We start from the raw sequence: 6,633 nt of genomic DNA, 5'->3' as shown, positions 1-6,633 counted from the left end.
AACAGTCATTTTGTACCTGAAACACTGTAAGTGGTTTGGTGAGTCCAATAATGAAATGAGTCGCTCAAATCAACTACATAGACACCTTTCTCCAATTTTCTAACGTTTTCAATAGCTTGCCTTAAAAAATCAGAAGGTAAATCAATGTTATGACAGAAATCCGCTTTTTGGCATTTTCTCAGCGAGAAACAGTCATTTTGTACCTGAAACACTGTAAGTGGTTTGGTGAGTCCAATAATGAAATGAGTCGCTCAAATCAACTACATAGACACCTTTCTCCAATTTTCTAACGTTTTCAATAGTTTGCCTTAAAAAATCAGAAGGTAAATCAATGTTATGACAGAAATCCGCTTTTTTGCAGTTTCTCAGCGAGAAACAGTCATTTTGTACCTGAAACACTGTAAGTGGTTTGGTGAGTCCAATAATGAAATGAGTCCCTCAAATCAACTAAATAGACTCCTTTCTCCAATTTTCTGACGTTTTCAATAGCTTGCCTTAAAAAATCAGAAGGTAAATCAATGTTATGACAGAAATCCGCTTTTTGGCATTTTCTCAGCGAGAAACAGTCATTTTGTACCTGAAACACTGTAAGTGGTTTGGTGAGTCCAATAATGAAATGAGTCGCTCAAATCAACTACATAGACACCTTTCTCCAATTTTCTAACGTTTTCAATAGCTTGCCTTAAAAAATCAGAAGGTAAATCAATGTTATGACAGAAATCCGCTTTTTGGCATTTTCTCAGCGAGAAACAGTCATTTTGTACCTGAAACACTGTAAGTGGTTTGGTGAGTCCAATAATGAAATGAGTCGCTCAAATCAACTACATAGACACCTTTCTCCAATTTTCTAACGTTTTCAATAGCTTGCCTTAAAAAATCAGAAGGTAAATCAATGTTATGACAGAAATCCGCTTTTTGGCATTTTCTCAGCGAGAAACAGTCATTTTGTACCTGAAACACTGTAAGTGGTTTGGTGAGTCCAATAATGAAATGAGTCGCTCAAATCAACTACATAGACACCTTTCTCCAATTTTCTAACGTTTTCAATAGCTTGCCTTAAAAAATCAGAAGGTAAATCAATGTTATGACAGAAATCCGCTTTTTGGCATTTTCTCAGCGAGAAACAGTCATTTTGTACCTGAAACACTGTAAGTGGTTTGGTGAGTCCAATAATGAAATGAGTCGCTCAAATCAACTACATAGACACCTTTCTCCAATTTTCTAACGTTTTCAATAGCTTGCCTTAAAAAATCAGAAGGTAAATCAATGTTATGACAGAAATCCGCTTTTTTGCAGTTTCTCAGCGAGAAACAGTCATTTTGTACCTGAAACACTGTAAGTGGTTTGGTGAGTCCAATAATGAAATGAGTCTCTCAAATCAACTACATAGACTCCTTTTTCCAATTTTCTAACGTTTTCAATAGCTTGCCTTAAAAAATCAGAAGGTAAAACAATGTTATTACAGAAATCCGCTTTTTGGCATTTTCTCAGCGAGAAACAGTCATTTTGTACCTGAAACACTGTAAGTGGTTTGGTGAGTCCAATAATGAAATGAGTCGCTCAAATCAACTACATAGACACCTTTCTCCAATTTTCTAACGTTTTCAATAGCTTGCCTTAAAAAATCAGAAGGTAAATCAATGTTATGACAGAAATCCGCTTTTTGGCATTTTCTCAGCGAGAAACAGTCATTTTGTACCTGAAACACTGTAAGTGGTTTGGTGAGTCCAATAATGAAATGAGTCGCTCAAATCAACTACATAGACTCCTTTCTCCAATTTTCTGACGTTTCAATAGCGTGCCTTAAAAAATCAGAAGGTAGGATTCTTAATAGGACTAGCTGTTAATATCCCTAAAATATATCAGCACGATAACTCCTATCGGACATGACTGTTGGGTGGAGTTTGGACAGGATCGCGGGGCACCACCAAATCTACACGTCATCAGTTGTGTGCCTTGTCTTCATCAGGTGTTTCGGCCTCTTAACACAATACACCCTCTTCCAAGGTTGGCCTGCCACAGGCTGATCAGACCTGGGTGTGTGTCATATGGTGGCACCCCGTGGTCATCAAACAGCCCATGTTGCATCCCTCCGTTTCAGCCACAGCCAGTGACTGCTCCGTTCGGCTGCTTTGGCAAGTTCTTTTATTGCCTTCCGCTGGGCCTGTCCTCTGATCCCAACTTCCTTCAGGAGCCGTGTGGTGGACCTGGCTACAAAGCCTCGGCAGCCAACCTCCACTGGCCATACCTTTACGTTCCATCCCCGCGCCTCAGCATCAGCTGCTAGGTTAGCATAACGCAGCCTTTTTCTTTCGAATGCTTCGTCGATGTTATCCTCCCACGGGACAGTCAGCTCCACAATGAAGACACGCCGGCAGGACTTGGACCAGAGGACCAAATCTGGGCGCAGGTTGGTTGCTGCGATTTCTGGCGGGAAAGTGAGCCTCTGGCTGAGGTCTACCCGCATTTCCCAATCCCGGGCTGTGTCCAGTGGGCCTGAGTTTGGAGGTGATGGCTTGGTTCTCCGTTTCTCCCCTTGTCGGACGAATGTTGTCTTCTGTGGGAGGGTGGTCTGGGTTTTGAAAGGCATGGCGTTGATGGTGACCCTCTTGTCCTCAAGTTCGGCAGCCAAGCCCTTCAACACTTGGTTATGGCGCCAGGTGTATCTTCCTTGAGTCAGGCTGGTCTTGCAACCCACCAGGATGTGTTTGAGGGTGGCTGGGGCTGCACACTGCAGGCAGGCTGGGTCCTCTCCATACCAGAGATGTAGGTTGGTTGGAGAGGGCAGGACGTCATAAGTGGCTCTGATGATGAAGCTGAGCCTATTAGCCTCCATGCTCCACATCTCATTCCACGTGATTTTCCTCCTCTCCACACCCTCCCACCTCATCCAGCGTCCTTGCTGGGCTTGGGAGACTGCCTTGGCACACCTGGCTGCCTCCTCCTGGTTGCGCACCTCCTCAACCACCATGTGTCGCCGTTCAGACGGAGTAGCCTTTTGCCAAGCGGGTGTTGTTGCTTCCAGGCCAAGACCCCCTCTGCCATGTTGGACTCGTCCCACTATATCCCGGTGTCTGAGGGTGGTCTTTGCCACTGCTACTGCTGCAGATGGTTTCCATTTCCTCCCTGTTGCCAGGTTTGGAGCCGCATCTCTGACGCATGGGTCCCGGGATTCTGTAAGAGTCATTTCCAACCTTGTTTCGGCACATTTGTACTCCTCCACCAGGCTTGAGATTGGAAGGGAGAGCGCTCCATTGCCATACAGGCCTATGCTGGAAAGGCATCTCGGCAGTCCAAGCCACTTCCTCACTTGGGCATTCACCAGTCTCTCAAGCCGATTGACATGAGATAAGGTGACCTCATAGATGGAAATTGGCCACATGAGGCGAGGTAGCAGCCCAAACTTAAAGCACCATAGCTTCAATTTTCCAGGGAGAGCAGTGTTGTTAATCTGCTTGAGGCCGCTGATTGTATCCTGCCTGAGTTGTTCCACCTGCTCAGAGTCTTTAAGTTCTGCGCTATACCATCGGCCAAGGCTTTTGATAGGCTTCTCCAGAACTTGTTGGGATTGGCTGGTCGTCCACATAGAACCTTGCATTGGTGAGCTTACCTTTGACAATGGAGATGCTACGGGATTTGCTGGGTTTAATCTCCATTCGTGCCCATTTGATGTTTCCCCGGAGTTTCTCCAGCAGACGTTTGGTACATGCGACCGTTGTTGTTATTGTCGTCATGTCGTCCATGTACGCCCTGATTGGGGGAAGACGGAGCCCGCTCTCAATCGTTCTCCTCCAACCACCCATCGTGATGCACGAATAAGTAGCTCCATTGCCATTGTAAACACCAGTGGCGAGATGGTGCAGCCCGCCATAATGCCTATCTCAAGGTGCTGCCAGGCAGTTGTACTATCCTGTGCTGTAACACAGAATTGGAGATCCTGGAAGTAGGCTTGTGATGCCCTATGGCACTTGAAAGAAGTTGAACGCTGTCCACAAGATCTCATGAGGCACTGACCCGAAGGCATTGGCAAGATCTAAAAACACCACATGCAGGTCTTTCTTCTCCTTCTTGGCCGTCTGTACTTGGTGCCAGATGACATTTGTGTGTTCCAAGCAACCTGAGAACCCAATTATCCCTGCCTTTTGCACTGAGGTGTCAACAAAGTTGTTCGCCAGCAGGAATGCTGAGAGCCTACGGGCCACGACACTGAAGAAAATCTTTCCTTCCACATTGAGAAGGCTGATCTGGCGAAACTGCTCGATGGTTGAGGAATTCTTCTCTTTGGGAATCAGGATCCCTCCTGCCCGTCGCCATGCCTTTGGTATCATTCCTTTTTCCCATGCCACTTTCATAAGCTTCCAGAGGTATTTCAAGACGCCTGGCGTGTTCTTATACACCCTGTATGGAATGCCGTTGGGCCCCGGGGCTGAAGCTGTTCTTGCCCGTTTTACTGTGCTCTCAACTTCGCTCCATGTGGGGGGCCTTGTTTCCATCTGGTGCTCAGGTGGTTGGATGGGTGGCATATCCTCCGGAATGCTGGCTGGCACATGCCTCTGTTTGTCGGAGTAGGTCTTCCGAAGATGTTCTTCCAGTTCTCTTATGGGTACTTTGAGGGTCCCAGATTTCTCCCTGACAAAGAGGTCCTTAACAAATTTATAGGGATCTCTGTAGAAGGCAGTCCTCGTTCGCTCTCTCTTCTTATGTTGCCTTCTCAGGCATTCTGCTCTTCGCAGTGCTGCCAGACGCTGCTTGATGTCGCCCTGTAGTGCCCCAAGGCCTTTCCTTTCCACTTCCGTGGCCTTCTTCCATTGTTTCCTCAGGCACCTCCTTTCTTTCACGAGTCTCTGAATCTCTTGTTGTCTCCTGGACTTGAGATGAGCAGATGGTTCCTTCTGTGTCTGCAAGTTCTCACGTTTCACACCAAATCTCTCTGCTCCATAGCTATAAATGGTCTCTCCGATCTTGTCCAGTTTTTTCTCCACACCCCCTTTCAGACCTTCTAAAAGGTGGACGAGGTCTGTGTCTGTGGTTTCCCACTCCTTTTTCTGACAGGATTTAGGCCACAAGATTTGAGGTTTTCGTCCAGTCAGCCTCCGCTCTACTGCTGTCTGTGGCTGGATGGGCTCTGGGCTGATGTTCATAAATGGATCTGTGCTTGATTGAGCTTCGTCTGGGGTTCTGATACCCTGTGGACTGTGGTGAATATCCTACCACTGGGCTTCACTCGACTGATTTGCCCTACCTCTAAGGAAGTAATGGTCAATGCGAGGCCCCTTGCTAAGCTCTCTCAGACACTTGAAACAATGTTATTACAGAAATCCGCTTTTTGGCAGTTTCTCAGCGAGAAACAGTCATTTTGAACCTGAAACACTGTAAGTGGTTTGGTGAGTCCAATAATGAAATGAGTCTCTCAAATCAACTACATAGACTCCTTTCTCCAATTTTCTAACGTTTTCAATAGCTTGCCTTAAAAAATCAGAAGGTAAATCAATGTTATGACAGAAATCCGCTTTTTGGCATTTTCTCAGCGAGAAACAGTCATTTTGTACCCGAAACACTGTAAGTGGTTTGGTGAGTCCAATAATGAAATGAGTCTCTCAAATCAACTACATAGACTCCTTTCTCCAATTTTCTGACGTTTTCAATAGCTTGCCTTGAAAAATCAGAAGGTAAATCAATGTTATGACAGAAATCCGCTTTTTGGCATTTTCTCAGCGAGAAACAGTCATTTTGTACCCGAAACACTGTAAGTGGTTTGGTGAGTCCAATAATGAAATGAGTCTCTCAAATCAACTACATAGACTCCTTTCTCCAATTTTCTGACGTTTTCAATAGCTTGCCTTGAAAAATCAGAAGGTAAATCAATGTTATGACAGAAATCCGCTTTTTGGCCTTTTCTCAGCGAGAAACAGTAATTTTGTACCTGAAACACTGTAAGTGGTTTGGTGAGTCCAATAATGAAATGAGTCTCTCAAATCAACTACATAGACACCTTTCTCCAATTTTCTAACGTTTTCAATAGCTTGCCTTAAAAAATCAGAAGGTAAATCAATGTTATGACAGAAATCCGCTTTTTGGCATTTTCTCAGCGAGAAACAGTCATTTTGTACCTGAAACACTGTAAGTGGTTTGGTGAGTCCAATAATGAAACGAGTCTCTCAAATCAACTACATAGTCTCCTTTCTCCAATGTTCTGACATTTTCAATAGCTTGCCTTGAAAAATCAGAAGGTAAATCAATGTTATGGCAGAAATCCGCTTTTTGGCATTTTCTCAGCGAGAAACAGTCATTTTGTACCTGAAACACTGTAAGTGGTTTGGTGAGTCCAATAATGAAATTAGTCTCTCAAGTCAACTACATAGACTAGTTTTTCCAATTTTCTAACGTTTTCAATAGCTTGCCTTAAAAAATCAGAAGGTAAAACAATGTTATTACAGAAATCCACTTTTTGGCATTTTCTCAGTGAGAAACGGTCATTTTGTACCTGAAACACTGTAAGTGGTTTGGTGAGTCCAATAATGAAATGAGTCTCTCAAATCAACTACATAGACTCCTTTCTCCAATTTTCTGACGTTTTCAATAGCTTGCCTTGAAAAATCAGAAGGTAAATCAATGTTATGACAGAAATCCGCT

This window comes from Cololabis saira, unplaced genomic scaffold (genome assembly GCF_033807715.1).
Source record: "Cololabis saira isolate AMF1-May2022 unplaced genomic scaffold, fColSai1.1 scf132, whole genome shotgun sequence".
Classification (NCBI taxonomy): domain Eukaryota; kingdom Metazoa; phylum Chordata; class Actinopteri; order Beloniformes; family Belonidae; genus Cololabis; species Cololabis saira.
This window is presented reverse-complemented; position numbering follows the sequence as displayed.